This window comes from Dendrobates tinctorius, unplaced genomic scaffold, assembly GCF_039654945.1.
Source record: "Dendrobates tinctorius isolate UK_male_01 unplaced genomic scaffold, ASM3965494v1 ptg000016l, whole genome shotgun sequence".
NCBI lineage: Eukaryota > Metazoa > Chordata > Amphibia > Anura > Dendrobatidae > Dendrobates > Dendrobates tinctorius.
Window position 1 is genome coordinate 22817831 of NW_027361684.1, and position 18982 is coordinate 22836812.

At 39.8% G+C, this 18982-nt stretch overlaps 1 long non-coding RNA gene across 1 annotated transcript; it reads right to left on the minus strand.

The window, feature by feature from the left end:
• Positions 1-3789: 3789 nt before the first annotated feature.
• Positions 3790-18323, minus strand: LOC141078053 (uncharacterized). The gene is made up of 3 exons (XR_012227644.1): positions 18255-18323; positions 13955-13981; positions 3790-3962 (listed from the first exon to the last, which is right to left on the minus strand). It is a non-coding gene; the product is annotated as an uncharacterized lncRNA (long non-coding RNA).
• Positions 18324-18982: the final 659 nt, after the last annotated feature.

An 18982-nucleotide genomic window follows, 5' to 3' on the forward strand; every position in this document is an offset into this window, starting at 1 on the left:
AATCGGTCACCTGGCCACATACCTCAATGCTCTCGGTCAGCTTCCTAAGCTTGTCGATACTTCCTCGCTGTGGAGGCCCACCAAAAGCAGGGAGCCACTGGAGTGGGTATGCGGCACTGGAAGCAGCTCTACCTCTACCTCTACCTGTCAGATTGATTGAAAAACAAACTCACGGATGACAATCTGGATGAAACTATAGCTTTATGTGTGCTCTTCTGAAACCAGCATTATAAAGAAGTAGGAACTTGTATGTTAAAGAACATTTATGTTCCGAAAACTACACAGTCATTTGTTGTATGCTAAGCTTCAGATAGCACATTGGTATGGTACATTGATGTTTATGAAGAGACTATTGGCTGTTTATAGAGAGTTGTGATCCAACCTTATTTTATTCAAGGTAATTGCAGGATTTTCACAAGAAGGTTTTCCTGCATTGATGTAAAATTGTAGTAAAGCATAAATGTTGGCTTGGCAACAGAAGAGAGAATTCACTATATTACTTTATTGATAGATATCTCAATGCACAAAAGGATTTGCAGTTTTTTTCAGGCAGAAAAATAATATAATTTAGCAATCTGACCTCATCTTTGTAGCATGACAGGCAGTGAATAGTGGATGTAAGTGATTTAATGAATGCGTTTTTCAATGTGTCCTCCTGCTACATAATGGATTGTAACAGAAGATGGACACCTTATATTACTGTTTATTTATAGGTTCAAGAACACTTAGCCATGTATGCTATTAGAAAAACAAGTGATGATTAACATAAAGTCTATGGACCTCGCCTATATCAATGTTTATTAAAAGACTACTCACTGAACTTTACAATAAAAATTGATCTGTTAATTTTTAATAAAAAAATCTAGTAATTGGCTAAATGCACAATTTGTATATGCTATTTCCACAATTAATTTTAATTAGGGAGTTTTTCTATGTTAGCTATGCCAGATTTATTATGTAAATAAGGTTGTTTTTTCCTCTCACTCAACAGTTTGTGCCTTTTGTTGCTGTATTTGTAGTTTTATTTTGTACCAGTTTAAGCCATAAAAGACCTGTCTATTTTGGTAGTAATTCCACTATTAACTTTTGTAATTTTCAGTTTGCTATTTGGTAAAAATTACCTTTATTTTTTGGCTTGGTTTAAATAGTTTACAAATTATATCCTTTTTTTAAAAAAAAATTAATCCTTTTACCAAAAAAACCCATGAGCTATCATGCCATTTTGGTGTCTCTGCGTTCAGAGAGCCATAACGGTTTTATTTTTTGACACTGTAACAGTTTGGCATTATCTTTTGAGAGATATTTACCATTTTAATCCCTTTCCAATCTTAGACGCATAGGTACATCTAAGGTTGCCTCCCCCTGTTTGCTGTGGGCTCAGGTACTGAGCCCGCAACTTTTAATGCACAGGTCAGCTGATTTCATTAGATGACATGTGCCCCTAACAGACGCAGGTGGAATCGCGATCCACCCACGTCTGTTGACATGTGAAATGCCTCTGTCAATCTCTGACAGTGGCATTTAACATGCTCACCCTGGAAGCGCGTCACTAATCCCGCCCATCGATGCCCGTATCACATGACCGTGGGTTGGCAATAGGATGGCATGATAACTCGGGCTCTGCCAGAGACATCTGTGGTTGTTATTGCCAGATAGTTATAAGCGCCACTCAGCATCATAGCAAGTGAGCATTTTTGTTACACAGAGCAGGGCTGAAGCGAGCAGATAGTTGCAGCTTCTAGTCTCCAATAGAGACTATTGAAGCAAGTGTAAGGTAAAAAAAATAATTTAAAATATAAATAAAATAAAATCTAAACGTTTAAATCACCCCCAATTTGCCTCATTCAAAATAAAACAATCAAAAATACATATATTTGGTATAATAACGTTCAGAAGTACCCGACCTATCAATATATAAAAAGAATTAATCAGATTGGTAAATGGCTTAATGAGGAAAAAAAAAATCAAAATACCAATATTACGATTTTTTTAGTTGCCACAACCTTGCATTAAAATGCAATAACGGGAGATCAAAAGATCATATCTAAACCAAAATGGTGTCAATAAAAACATCAGCTCGGTGCACAAAAAATAAGCCCTCATCCAGCCCTAGATCACGAAAAAGAGATGCTATGAATCTCGGAAAATGGAGACTTTTTACGGTTCTTTTTTTTGGAGAAACGTTTGATTTTTTTTTCGATACTTAAACAAAAAAGAACCTATACATGCTTGTTTTCTATGGACTTGTAATGACCTGGAGAATTATATTGGCAGGTCAGTTTTAGCATTTAGTGAACACTGTAAAAAAAAAAGCAAAAACCTATTGTGTAATTGCACTTTTTTTTTGCAATTTCACCTAATTTTGAATTTTTTTCTTATTTTCCAGTACACTATATTGCAAAACCAATGGTGTTGTTCAAAAGTACAACTTGTCTCACAAAAAACAAGCACTCAAATGGTCATATTGACTGAAAAATAAACATTTATTGGTCGGGGAAAAAGGGGAGAGAAAAAAGGAAAAACCCAAGGTGGGGAGGGGTTTAAAGTGCAAATATTTTATTAATTACCATATCTTTTGGGAGGGAATGCAAAATGCCTCACAAAATTGATTTCAATAAGGGATAATCACAAATTGTCTAACAAAAATAAGGAGAGGGAAAACAAAACAACCACAGAGGCCCTTTTATTTGTACTAAGGATGTCATGAATTGAAGCCAAACTGTCTAGGAGTCTCCTGATAAACTAAGTGATGGAGTGAAAGTGTGTAGATGAGTAGAATAATGCAGTGATAGTATATGAATGTTTTTAGCTTACTGGATACATAATCCACCATATGAACTTTGATCCCATCTGACATGGGTATGTAACCATGTATTTTTATCCACTTATCAGGTATGAGACTTTATGGTCCTGTTTGGTTAATGAATTATGATTTAAGCTTAGGGTAATCAAGGCACATAGAGAGATAGTCCTTGGTGAGTGAAAGTGTCATCTGTATCAATCGCAGGGTGCCAACCTCTGTGGCAAGGGAGGGATTTACCCAGGTATTTATAGGGACTAATAGACCATTTCTGCAACTATTTATGGTGGGTTTCTAATCCATTTGTGTGGCACTGCTAATCTATCGAAATTAAATTTGTGACATACAAGTGCTTCTCACAAAATTAGAATATCAAAAAGTTAATTTATTTCACTTCTTCAATGCAAAAAGTGAAACTCATATATTATATAGTCATTACAAACAGAGTCATCTACTGTATTTTTTGGAATATAAGATGCACTTTTTTCCTCCAAAAATGTGGAGGAAAATGGGGGGTGTCTTTCCTATAGTTCGGATGTACCGACTCTGGTGGTGTTGGGGAGGTGAGTTCTTTCTTTTAGCTTAGCATCTGCTTCACTCAAGTGTGCGGTTAGCACAGTTTAGTTGCAGAGAAAGCCTTATCCACGTGCTAACGTCCCTGTGACGTGAACAGGGCTTGGCACTTAGCACAGTTGTGCAGTACCTCTCAGTGAAGTAACTGAGCTTGGTATCTGGTGTTCCTGTCACACTGTGTGGCGCTAACACTGTATGTTTAACGTAACGTTTACTGTTTTGTTCCGTCATCATTCACATTAGCAGCAGGTAAAATCTCTGCACGGTGGACCCCAGGTTGCAATTGCACTTTATATATATTTTATTTAGTGAAATCCACTAGCCCTGACACATGGTATTACGGAAATAATTTCCTATAGAGACCTGATTGGACTATTATAACATTCAATTATACTTACGTTTTTTCATCATTAATATTTGAGTCTTTGATAGCTGTCTTCTGGTCTCATTTGCTCGTATGGTTCTTCCTGGTCCTGTTCTGTTATGTGGTTCTGTTGGTGATTTTCCCTTCAGTGTCATGTAGGTTGTGTCAGTTTGTGTGGGATGGTAGTGATTTTCTTTATTGTTTTTCAGGCTGCATCTATATGACCTGTGAAGAAATATATATATGGTTAGTATTGGATAGGGGTTATTTTTTTCCTAATGTTCTTGAGGTTACATTTACATAACCTGTGAATAACTTTATATTTCATTAGTATAGCCATATTTCTCCCTACATAAGGTGTCCAATATTAGTTTAATTTTATTTGATAATTAAATTCATAAGGGGTCCAATAATAGTTACTGTATTTTTTTATTTTTTATTTCTGCTTTTATTTTTATTTCTTAATTAAACTTTAATCTAATATTTTAGCACTTACCACTTATCTTTTAAGGTATTCAGATAATTTCTATCTTAATCAATTTGACTCCTTTTTATATGTGATGAATGCCTTTTCTTATTTATTACTCAATTCTTATGTATTTTTACTGTTATTTATTGATACTATATTCAATTATTTAATGTGTCATTAAGGTGCAATAATAATACTCAACAGGGGTTCACTTTGATATTTCCTTTTTTTTACATTAATGATATTGGCTGTCACGCTGCTACAATAGAGGTAGAAGCAAGCTCTACTAGATGGCAATAGAGTTGAGGTCTGCACACAGCAAGAGCAGACCTGTAGAGCAGCAGCGAGGCCACCACCTGGTGGCAGCAGAATAGTCAAACAAACCAGGTCAATATTAGTCTGTAGTGCAAGAACAAGGAACCAGGGAGTCCAAACATGAAAGGGGAATACAGAGTCAGGATGGGAAGAGGGGAATAAACAAACACAGATACAGTAAGCAAAAGCAGCAGGATGAATCAGGGTACGTAGAGTCAGCTACACATGCCGTAGGCAGAAACTATAACTGACACCGGCTGCAGGATGCAGTGGAGAGAAATAGCAACCTGATGCCAGAAAGAGGCAGAAAAAGTTAACCCTTGACATGATCAGTCCAGGAAAGAGAGACAGGATACAAAACCCAGCCTGGATCATATCAGTACCCTCCTCTCAAGGGGAGCCACCGGACCCCCAGGCTTCCCAGGATAACGGGCATGATAGGCCCGAACCAGGCAATCAGCATGGACAGTTCGCGCCAGGACCCACGATCGATCCTCAGGGCCGTGACCCCTCCAATGAGCCAAATACTGAAGTGAATGGCGGACCATGCGAGAATCTACAATCCGTTCCACTTCATACTCAGTCTGACCATTCACAGAGACAGGTGACGGAAGTGATGGAGACTTAATAGTGGAAGCTACAAAAGACTTCAGGAGGGACTTATGGAACACATTGAGAATTGTCCCTCTCTTACACTTGGTCACCAAGTTAGAGTCAATTCAAAAGTTCATAGATGACCCACAGTCCACAAATGCTGAAGTGAGCATGAACTCACTCCCACAACAAAGTTCCACCTCCATAATCTTAAGAAATGAGGAAAAAGGTACCTGAGAGTCTGGGTGACCTCCTCGGCAGTCACCCAGACTTAGGCATTTCCCGACAACTTGTTAGTCGGTGGGCAAGAAGGGCAGTCCTTTTTCCAATGTCTAGGACTTCCACAGTAAAAACACAGCTTTCCTTCACGTCGTAGCCTCCTCTACCTCTCCTTGAGGTTGATGGCCCCCACCTCCATTGGTTCAGAATGTGGCATTACATAATAATTAGCAGGAAGCAAAGGGGGATCTCGCTGCATGACTCCTCTCTCCAGCAAACTCCGATCCATACAGATTGCCTGAGCCATAGCCTCCAAGGAGCTGGGTGATGAGCCAGAGCATCCTTCAGATAATCTTACAGTCCCCTCCTGAACTGACACCTAAGCGCAGAGTTGTTCCAGGACACCTCAGTGGACCATCGTCTGAACTCAGAGCAATACCATTCGGCAGCAAGCTTACCCTGGGTGAGACCCATGATTGTGTCCTCTGTCACCCTGACCTGGTCCGGTTCCTCAAAAATCAGTCCTAGGGCCTCAAAGAACCTATCCATAGACACACGTTCAGGGGCAGTAGCAGGTAAAGAGAAAGCCCATGATTGGGTACCCTTCCACAGTAATGAAATAATTATCCCCACCCATTGACTCTCATCACCAGAGGATCGGGATCTAAGAGAGAACAGCAGCTTACAACTCTCCCTGAACGTACAAAACTTTTCCTTCTCACTGGACAAGGTATCTGGGAGCCTTACCATAGGTTCAGGAGAGTGTAACGAGACATCTACAGAGTCAGAGTGTTTATAGATAGATTGGGAAATAGAACCCTGAAAAGATTTAATCGTCTCAGACAGCTCCCTCTGCAGTTGGTTAAGGGACTTGGCCAAAGCCCTATGTTCCACAGACAAATCCTGCATCATTTGCTTCTGACTAGACATCTGATCCACCAAGGTACAGAGCAGATCCATAAACAGAGAAGCAAAGAAGAAAGAAAAAAACTGTCTGTGGTCAGTTATAATGTCATGCTGCTGCAATGCAATTAGAAGCAAACTCCACTAGATGGCAATAGAGTGGAGGGAGGACTGCACACAGCAAGAGCAGACCTGCAGCGCAGTAGTGAGGTCACCACCAGGTGGCAGCAGAATAGTCAAACAAACCAGGTCAATATTAGTCTGTAGTGCAGTACCAAAAGAAATAAGCAAACACAGAGTCAGAAGCAAACCAAAAGGGTGAGTACTGGTCAGGAGCAGATATGCCAAAGACAAGAGACAAAACAGCAGGTCAGAGTCCAAGCCGAATCAAGAACAGGGAGTCCAAACACAAAAGGGCAACACAGAGTTGGGACAGGAAGAGGGGATTAAGCAGACACAGGTACAGTCAGCAAAAGCAGCAGGACGAATCAGGGTACGCAGAGTCAGCTACACCCGCCATAGGCAGAAACTATAACTGACACCGCCTGCAAGATGCAATGGAGAGAAATAGCCGACCTGACGCCAGAACGAGGCAGAGAAAAGTTAACCCTTGACATGATCAGACTGGGAAAGAGAGACAGGATACAAAACCCGGCCTGGATCATGACATTGGCCCTTAATATGATTATTCAGTAGTGCTTTCATTACCATGTATCCCTTATTCAGTAGGTTTTCTTGTTATTTAGCACAGCAATCATTTTTCTCTTTTAAGACACACCCCTAAACTCCTCGCCACTCTATGTATGCAGCGATATGTTCTCCTTACCTCAGGACTCAGTCTGCGCATGCCCTGCTCGGGCTCTTTGTGACCTCTGAACCCGTGCATCTGGTGACACGAGCGTTCCACGCTTGCATTCCAAACGTGGAGGACCAGAAGTCACTGCATAGATATGAGTGGCTCGGCGAGCAACGCATGTGCCATAATAAACTTAGCTGCTGACATAGGAAACAGCTGTGGTGATTTAAGGCAATGTGCACACGATGCAGATATCTAGCGGATCCGCAGCGGATTTTACAGCGCAGAAACGCTGCATATCCATATTGTGATGTACAGTAGCATTGAAATCAACTGAAAAAAAAAAACCCTGTGCAGACGCTGCAGATTTTTCTGCGCTTTTTTCTTGTGGTTCAAAATATGCAGCATGTCACTTCTTTTGTGCGGTTTTCCACCTGCTCCATTCTTCAAATCCGCAGGGGAAAACCGCACAAAAACCGCAAGATAACCACAAGAAAAATGGAAGAAATCCACAGGAAAAATGCAGGTCATTTGACCTGCGGATTTCTTCAATTCTGTGCTGAAAAATCCGCAGGGCTTAAAAGTACATCTGCACTTAGCCTAAAAGACACTATTTAAAGGGTGAAATGCAGCCATTACACAAATGCCCCCATATGGAAGAAGCCTGGTAGGCGAAATGGCGCTGTCAGGGTGGTAGCAAAGACGCATAGTGCAGCACATCTTCGTCAATTCTTATTGTCATGTGCATTTTGCATTAGGCAGGTTACTTATTAACCATTTGGTTTTTACTTATTTTAGCACATTGCAATTACGCTACATGAGTTCATAATATGTAGCACATTTAAAAGGTTATAATCATGTTACCTCTCTAAAAAATTTTTCATATACTCTAGTCATTTGACTTTAATATTTTTTATTTATTATTTATTAGGTTCACATATTATTATAGCACTCTGCACTTTTTTTTGCATATTTTTGCACATTTCTCTTGGAGCCTAATCTTTCTGGGGAGGATATATGACTATACCAATTGTTTTTTAGGAGTGCACATCTCCTTAAGACATTTGAATACTGCTGAAGTCCATATTGTTTCATTTGCCCCTTTGCTGCCTTTTTAATGAGATACCTTTTGTATGTAAAGATTATTTCGCAAATCATTTTAATTATATTATTTTTAAAAATGTGATATTTTAATTTTTTATTGTTGTTGCCTCTTTATTCCTTTAAATAGTTTGGGATGTTGTATTATTTGATTGTGTAGGAGGTTAGACTACATATATGTAGGATTTTGCGATACAATTGTCTAGAATCTGTGCAGGGTACAATGAGATCTCAAGTCTATCAAGGGGTTATAGAGAGAAATGTGCTGCCCAGTGTCATAAAGCTTGGTCTCAGTCGCAGGTCATGGGTAGAGTTGAGCGATACCGTCCGATACTTCAAAATATCGGATCGGAATGGATCGGCCGATCTTTAAAAAAAGTATCGGTATCGCCGATGCCGATACCGGAAGTCCCATTCAAGTCTATGAGACTTCCGGTATTGGAATTAGAAAAACCCTTTCCTGCCCTTGTACAGCCTCTCGGGGGTCTGTACGGGCCTTCCGGAGGTCTCTGCCGGCCTGCCGGGGGTCTGTGCCGGCCTGCCGGTGGGCTGTGCGGACTGCCCGGGGTCTGTGCACCCTGTGGGGGTCTGTACTGGCCTGACGGGGGGCTGTGCCGGCCTGCCGGGGGGCTGTGCTGATGTCCGGGGGTCTGTGCAGGCATCGTCCGATGGGACTACAAGTACCATCGGGCGATGCCTGCTACCATGACAGTGATTGACACATTAGCCAATGATGGGACAGTAGTAGTCCCATCATCCGGCTAATGTGTTAAATGTAAAAAAAAAAAAAAAAATACTACATACATACATACTACATGCATGCTACATACATACTACATGCTACATACATAGTACATATATACTACATGCATGCTACATAAATACTACATACATACTACATACATACTACATATATACTACATGCATGCTACATACATGCTACATACATACTACATACATACTACATGCTACATACATACTACATATATACTACATGCATGCTACATACATACTGCATGCATGCTACATACATACTACATGCATGCTACATACATACTACATGCTACATACATACTACATACATACTACATGCATGCTACATACATACTGCATGCATGCTACATACATACTGCATGCATGCTACATACATACTGCATGCATGCTACATACATACTACATGCTACATACATACTACATACATACTACATATATACTACATGCATGCTACATACATACTACATACTACATGCTACATACATACTACATACATACTACATGCATGCTACATACATACTGCATGCATGCTACATACATACTACATATATACTACATGCATGCTACATACATACTACATGCTACATACATACTACATACATACTACATGCATGCTACATACATACTACATACATACTACATACATGCTACATACATACTACATACATACTAGATACATACTACATACATACTACATGCATGCTACATACATACTACATACATACTACATGCTACATACATACTACATGCTACATATATACTACATACATACTACATATATACTACATGCATGCTACATACATACTACATGCTACATACATACTACATGCATGCTACATACATACTACATGCTACATATATACTACATGCATGCTACATACATACTACATGCTACATACATACTACATACATACTACATGCATGCTACATACATACTGCATGCATGCTACATACATACTACATATATACTACATGCATGCTACATACATACTACATACATACTACATGCATGCTACATACATACTACATACATACTACATACATACTACATACATACTACATGCATGCTACATACATACTACATGCTACATATATACTACATACATACTACATATATACTACATGCATGCTACATACATACTACATGCTACATACATACTACATGCATGCTACATACATACTACATGCATGCTACATACATACTACATGCATGCTACATACATACTACATGCATGCTACATACATACTACATGCATGCTACATACATACTACATGTAGTATGTATGTAGTATATATGTGGTATGTATGTAGCATGTAGTATGTATGTAGCATGCATGTAGTATGTATGTAGTATATATGTGGTATGTATGTAGCATGTAGTATGTATGTAGCATGCATGTAGTATGTATGTAGTATGTATGTAGTATGTATGTAGTATGTAGTATGTATGTAGCATGCATGTAGCATGTATGTATGTAGTATGTATGTAGTATGTATGTAGCATGTAGTATGTATGTAGCATGCATGTAGTATATATGTAGTATGTATGTAGCATGTAGTATGTATGTAGCATGCATGTAGTATGTATGTAGTATGTATGTAGCATGTAGTATGCATGTAGCATACATGTATTATGTATGTAGTATGCATGTAGCATGTAGTATGTATGTAGCATGCATGTAGTATATATGTAGTATGTATGTAGCATGTAGTATGTATGTAGCATGCATGTAGTATGTATGTGGTATGTATGTAGCATGTAGTATGTATGTAGCATGCATGTAGTATGTATGTAGTATGTATGTAGTATTTTTTTATTTTTTTTTTAAACATTTAACACATTAGCCGGATGATGGGACTACTACTGTCCCATCATTGGCTAATGTGTCAATCACTGTCATGGTAGCAGGCATCGCCAGATGGGACTTGTAGTCCCATCGGATGATGCCTGCACAGACCCCCGGACATCAGCACAGCCCCCCGGCAGGCCGGTACAGACCCCCACAGGGTGCACAGACCACCGGCAGGCCGGCACAGCCCCCCGGCAGGCCGGTACAGACCCCGGGCAGTCCACACAGCCCCCCGGCAGGCCGGCACAGCCCCCCGGCAGGCCGGCAGAGACCCCCGGCAGGCCCGAAATGACGGCGCATCATGATGCGCACACACCGCGCATCATGATGACGTCATTTCGGCTGTCAATCAACTTTGAACTTCCGATTCCGATGCCCGATATTGAAAAAATATCGGATGTCGGTATCGGAATTCCGATACAGCAAGTATCGGCCGATACCCGATACTTGCGGTATCGGAATGCTCAACACTAGTCATGGGTCTTGCAACAGGATAATGACCCAAAACACACAGCTAAAAACACCCAAGAATGGCTAAGAGGAAAACATTGGACTATTCTAAAGTGGCCTTCTATGAGCCCTGACCTAAATTGTATTGAGCATATATGGAAAGAACTGAAACATGCCATCTGGAAATGTCAACGTTCAAACAAGAGACAATTGGAGCAGTTTGCTCTTGAGGAATGGGCCAAAATACCTGTCGTAAAGTGCAGAAGTTTAATTGACAGTTACAGGAATTATTTGATTGCAGTGATTGCCTCAAAAGGTTGTGCAACAAAATATTAAGTTAAGGGTACCATCATTTCTATCCAGGCCGATTTTATGAGTTTTGTTTAAAAAAAATATTCTGTGGAAGCATGGTTGAAAAGCAATGTCTGACTCATTTGTTCATTTTCATAGATTTTTGATTTACAGTGGATACAGAAAGTATTCAGAACCCATTAAATTTTTCACTCCTTGTTTCATTGCAGCCATTTGGTAAAAATTCAAAAAAATTCATTTTTTTTTTCATTAATGTACACTCTGTGCCACACCTTGACTGAAAAAAAATCAGAGAGGTAGAAATTTTTGCAAATTTATTAAAAAAGAAAAACTGAAATATCACATGGTCATTAGTATTCAGACCCTTTGCTCAGTATTGAGTAGAAGCATCCTTTTGAACTAGTATTGCCATGAGTCTTCTTGGGAATGATGCAACAAGTTTTTCACACTTGGATTTGAGGATCATCTGTCATTCTTCCTTGCAGATCCTCTCCAGTTCCATCAGGTTGGATGATGAACGTTGGTGGACAGCCATTTTCAGGTCTCTCCAGAGATGCTCAGTTGGGTTTAGGTCAGGGCTCTGGCTGGACCAGTCAAGAATGGTCATAGAGTTGTTCTGAAGCCACTCCTTTGTTGAATTAGCTGTGTGCCTAGGGTCATTGTTTTGTTGCAAGTTGAACCTTCCGCCAAGTCTGAGTTCCAGAGCACTCTGGTAGAGGTTTTCATCCAGGATATCTCTGTACTTCACCGCATTCATGTTTCCTTCAATGGCAACCAGTCATCCTGTCCCTGCAGCTGAAAACCACCCCAATAGCATGATGCTGCCACCACCATGTTTCACTGTTGGAATTGTATTGGGCAGGTGATAAGCAGTGACAGTTATCTCCACACATACTGTTTAGAATTATCACCAGAAAGCCAGAAAGGTCTATCTTCATCTCATCAGACCAGAGAATCTTATTTCTCATAGTCTGGGAGTCCTTCATGTGTTTTTGGCATACTCTATGTGGGCTTTCAAATGTCTGGCACTGAAGAGAGGCTTCCGTCAGCCCACTCTGCCATAAAGCCACAACTGGTGCAGGACTGCAGTGATAGTTTACTTTGTGGAACTTTCTCCCATCTCCTTACTGCATCTATGGAGCTCAGCCACAGGGATTTTGGGGTTCTTCTTTACCTTTCTCACCAAGGCTCTTCTCCAATGATTGCTCAGTTTGGCTGGATGGCCAGGTCTAGGAAGACTTCTGGTGGTCCCAAACTTCTTCCATTTAAGTATTATGGAGGTCACTGTGCTCTTAGGAACCTTGAATATTGCAGAAATTCTTTTGTAACCTTGGCCAGATGGGTGCCTTGCCATAATACTGTCCCTGAGCTCCTGGGCCAGTTCCTTTGACCTCATGATTCTCATTTGGTCTGACAAGCACTGTGAGCTGTCAGGTTTTATATAGACAGGTGTGTGCCTTTACAAATCAAGTCCTATCAGTTTAATTTAAAACAACAGGACTCCAATAAAGAAGTAGAACCATCTCAAGGAGGATAACAAGGAAATAGAAACCATGTGACTTAAATGAGCGTCTGAGCAATGGGTCTAAATACTAATGACCATGTGATATTTCGTTTTTTCTTTTTTAATAAATTTGCAAAAGTTTCTACTTTTCTGTGTTTTTTCAGTCAAGATGGGGTGCAGAGTGTACATTAATCAGAAAAAAATGAACTTTTTGAATTTACCAAATGACTGCAATGAAACATAGAGTGAAAAATTTAAATTGATCTGAATACTTTCCCTACCCACTGTATTATTACGTTTGTCAGATTCAAGTTATTTCTGTAACCACTGTGGGTTTTTCTGTCATTAAATGAGGGGTACCAGCAATTTTGATCATGTGTGTGTCTATTTTCTAACTATCAATATATTTGCAGTGGGTGCTTTTTATGCTAAACCACTAAAATAATTTTATTTACAATAGGATTTTTTTTTACATTTGTTTGTGGTAGTAACCTTTTCTAATCAAAACTCTATTTAACAAATTGTTACTTCCTTTATCATTCTAAATGACTTGAAGAAAAACACTTTTGACATGTAAAATACTTGAAATACACAACCTGCAAGTGTTGCACTAAAGCTGGGGTCACAGGGACATCTATTTTCTCATATGAGAGAATTAGGTCTGATTATGCAATGTGCTCCGATTCTCCCGTATGATTCACACATTAGTATTAAATTAATGTACACCTGCATAAGTATACTATGTGGCCTGGATAAAAACACATACATACACAATGTATCAGCTCACTACAATTGGTGAATACATGAACTCCAATTTTATGTTAAAACATTAGTTACTTATTTAGCGCTTTTTGGTCAAAGAGCTCAAACGCACTCCAGCCAGGTGTAGGTGTACCGAAATATAGAGGTCACTAAACACTAATGTCTTACCTCTCCATGTGCCAAGCCAGGCCTCATCTGAATAAGGAGTGAAAAAAAGTAAAACATATCATTAAATAGATATTGCACCTGCATAGCATTAGGGTATCCGGGCAGTTTCTCGATTATAGATGATCAATACAATGCACACTGCCCTGGTATCCATTCCAGTTCCCTGTGGCAGTCGGCCATCACATCTGCATCAGGCATCCTCAGCCCAACATCCTTGAGTCTTCGTACACCTACTAGACTCCCTGACATCATGATGTTGTTACAAAACACAACTTACGATGTAATGTGAGGTCTAGTGACTAGGAGTCATAAGACAGATTAACATTAAGAGACCCAGTAAGAACCAGAAATATCTAGGATACTGGGTCAAAAACAGAAACATAAGTGAGGAATGGCTGCCACTGAGAACTGAGCTATAGCTAGATCCTGGACCAGGGCAGTGTGAATCGCATTACTCATCTCTAAACTCAGCTCTATCAGGTGGTCAATGGTAATTTATGACCATTGTAAAAGGATATCAGTTGGAATTATTAGCTCTTACATTTTGCAACCGAGGGTACAAAACCTCTATAATATCTTCATATAAAATTCAAATATACAACAATAGTACATTTTCATTATTTTTTATAATTTACAGAATTGTAGCTTAGGTAAACATTACATGCCACAGTGCAAAAACTGCAGAGGCTCATTTGGATGAGACTATAAAAATTCATTTTATACACATTTTCTTTTAAGTGACTGCAGAACATTTTTCAACCTCACAGATACAGTTTCTCCAATGAACGCTCCAATAAAAATTGTTTTCTCAAGTCAGAACAAATGTTCCCGCTAGTGATAAATTCATTGCTTTTCGAGGACCACCTGACACTTCCTCAGAATAAAAGTGTAGAAATTCTTGCCTGATTTCAGTGAGATTAAGCAAATGCTATATTTCTATTGTAGTTGAAACACATAGCAACATTGTTTCATCATGTTTTTTTGGCAAAGATAAAAAGTTGTAAACAGATTGATGATTATGTCGATAGAGGTTGTTGCTTAACTGCCGACTTCAAGAAAAGAAAAAAATGAATTCAGATACATGGAACTAAACTAATTTTAACTTTCAATGAGACCTGGGTTACGCTATTCTCTTTGCTCTTTCTCGCTCTCTTCGGAGAAATGAGGAATTATTTTCACATTAGATTTGTAATGCAGTCAATGAGACACGAGTTGAATATTCAACTAGGCCCTAGAGGTATACTCTCTGTCACAGTGGATAAGGATTATTGTCAGTGCATAACATTAGAACTGTTATGTGTGATGGAAGATTGGATTTTTGTAGTGTGATTTCATGTTTAACCAATTCACCTATGCCATCCAAAAGAAAATTACATTAACAAAATGGAAAGAGGAAATTATAAGCTTTTTTTCTTTTATTATTAAAGCCCAGGCAGTACAGATGTGTTGTTAATTTTTTTATTCTGTATTTGGCTGTAAACCAACAGTTATAGCTCATCTGTCAAAAATAACCATTGCAACTGTTGTCCATACAACCTGCCAATTTCTGGCATTGGACATGTTATTCCACTACATAAAAGGAAGGAATAGAGACACTTGTTAGTTTGTGCTTCAATACTATATGGAGCCCTTTTCTTAATACTTCCTAGAGAAACTCTATATATGGTATAGTAAAAGTAAATCATTGCTTAAAAATAGAAAAAACAGGAGATGTTTTGCAAGAAAAAACAATCAATTTCAATGAGAGTGTAAGCAGGAAAAATCAAAGACAAAAGAATAAGACTTTCACAGTAAGCATGAAAACACGGTGTTGATGGTGAGGTGGACTTATGCTGTAAACTGAGTACAAGTGAGTAAAAGGCCATCTCACTGAGATGAAATTTTCTCAAACTTTTTTACTTCTTTTACAAAATTTCTTGCAGGTACAGTATATGTTATGGTCGCGTTACATTTATCTATGCACCAGCGATCCCGACAGAGATACGACCTGGTCAGGATTGCTGGTGCATTGCTAAATGGTCGCTAGTGAGCTGCCAAACAGGCAGATCTCACCAGCGACGCAGCAGCGATAAGCGATCCGTCGGTGGTCGCTGTTACCTTTCACAACACAGTGATGATGATGACTTCCGTCTGCATCCATGCGTTGCTAGTCAGTGCCAGCGAGATGTCAATAATGAAAAAATGGCCAAAGCCATTCGAGTGCGATCAGCGATATCCAGCAGAGGGGTCGGTCACAGGTACGTGTCACACAAAGCGAGATCGCTAGCGATATCGCTGTTGCGTCACAAAATTGGTGACACTTTATTTTAATGGATCAATAGACTGCAGAGACTATTACTGCACACATGGTGGCTGCAATTCACTAAAATGATTATGCCAGAAATCTGATGTAAAATGCTTACAAAAGACTCAAAATGTTTGTGTAGATACACACAAATTTAGCAATTTTTGGCATTTTCATGCCAATCTCTACCAAAATGGGTGGAGCTAGGATGAAGTGTGGTCAGGTTGTGGCAAAATGAGCTGTGGTGTAACTTATGGCAAAAATGTTATTCTGGACAGTGACTGATTTGTGGTGAGACACATGGAGGCACACTCCATTTTTAAATTGTGCTTCATTCATTAAAAGGTGTGTGCCTCAAGAAGGGGGAACCTATCAGGATCCTGTCAGAGCCGGCGGACTGCCGCGGCTGAGCAGAGTCACTCACCCAGACTACGGGAGGGCCCGGGGTCCGAAACTGCAGGGAAAATTCTGAGCACAGGACCTGCGACACTAAAGGTAGTATAGAGTACCAGGACCTATGATAATGTGACCACAGGGGGCGTGACTTAGCGTCCTGCTGCAGTAGATGACTGAAGGATTCTATTACAGGAATCCTGGAGTGAAGATAAGGGGAACTCAGGTCAGACAAGCGGGGGTCATACACAGAGATAGCAACGCAGTACAAGGGAGGCAGTCAGAGAGTAGTCAGGTCCAAGGCAAAAGAGTCATACACAGGAATAGCAGAGCAGTACAAAAGGAACAGGCAGAACTCGTAACAGGGACAGAACCGGGTCAAAACCAAACAAGCATAAAGTATCACAGTCACAAAGCACACCAGGGTCACAAACACTCGCCAAGGATCTGAGTATAAGCGACGAGGAATGAGTCCACAATGAGGCTATAAAAAGCCTCCCAGAATCTCAGAGTGAGGCCGTCAAGATTACCCTCTGAACTACCTAATCCCATGAACTAAGCAGATCATGACAGAACCTGCCACCAGTTTTGCCATATAGCAGCTAAAACTTTCACGTTATTTAGAGCCAGTGCTGCATTCCATAGATAATTAAATAACCCCCAGATTCCCTCTGTATACCCCTCAAAAAATTTTTGAAGTTCTCCCATGCTGTATGGTAATCCTCTAGGTCCAGTCCGATGGGCATGGCTTCTGGCCGCTCCATCCCTCCTCCCGGGTCATCCACATTGCTGGATGAAATCTTGGTCCTTGGTAGAAACATTGTGGCTCATGCCAGTACAGGCAACACACAACAACATGACCTGAATAAGAGTCTCCATTTACCAAAAATTTGGCTCGTCATGACTCAGGAGGAAGCAAAAGGAGGAAGAATAGGAGACATATCAGCTATTAAAGTCACCTTAATGCAGACATCTTTTGGAAGGGGCTAATCATCCAGTGGCTGTCATCACTGATTGCAAAAAAATTAAAATTCATCCATTCAGTTAAGAGATTGTGAGACAATCACATTGAGCCTTGTTTTTCTCCAGGTTTAATTTTATAATTTCTTATCAGCCTGGTTCAAGAAACAGAAAGGCTGATGGTCTGGCCAGGATATTTACCGAACCTCAGGAGAGCTCTAACACTGACTGTACTATTATGCATCCAAAATTTTTTTGGAGAATACTGGACATCAAACAATTTTTAACAAAGATTAAAGATGGATACCAAAATGACTTTTTTTTCTGAGCCATCCTTCTAAAGACATTGATCTTTCTTTTAAGCAGGGATTTTGGATGCAGAACCCCCAAATATATGTTCCTAAATCTGCTTGACTTGAAGTCCTCAAAATTGTCCATAATTCTAAATTTGTAGGACACCCTGGAGTAATGAAAATGCAAGAACCACTGCTTCATTCTTTTTGGTGGCCTAATTGTAGGAAGGATGTGAGAAAATATGTTTCCTCCTGTTTAACATGTGCACGGAACAAGACACCACAATCTTTACCTTAAGGACTACGTCAACCACTTCCAGTTCCATCCAGGCCTTGGAGATCTATCTCAATGAATTTATCGTGGACCTACCTCACTCTAAAGGAATGACTATTATCTTTGCTGTGGTGGATCAGCTCACAAAGAAGGCCCAGTTTGTTCCAATGAAAGAGATCCCCTACTGCTGAACAACCTGCAGAATAAATGATGAAAGAGTTATTCACACTGCATGGAATTCCTGACAATGTGATTTCTGATAAAAGTGTTCCGTTTACATCAATATTTTGGAAAAGCTTCTGTACATTTTTAGGCATTACTGTCAATTTGTCTACTGCTTCCCACCCACAATCAAACGGTCAGACTGAAAGAACTAACCAAACTCTCGAACATTACATAAGCTGTTTCATTTCTTACCTGCAGGATGACTGCGTGGACTTTTTATCAACAGCAGAAATTGCCTATAATAACTCCAAACACAGTTCTACATTCCAAAGTCCATTTTTTGCTAACTATGGCTTGCATCCAGTATTTATTCATAATCTTCCATTTAATACTTTGAGTTCCTGCTGTTACTACCAGACTTACAAAGTTGCAGAAAGCTGGTTAAAACACAGAATTCAATGATGTGACACATGTCTAGCTGTGTGGTGTTGTTTTCTTAGGCTGAAGGTTTGATCACCTTGTGGTTATCTTGCTTGGTCCACAGAAGCACCTAAGCCCTAGTCCGACTCTGCCCCCTTCTGTGATAAGCAGTTCGCTGTCTACATCTATATACATAGTAGTAGTAGTCTGGTGTGGGTATGGTTAGCTTTCTCAGCTCT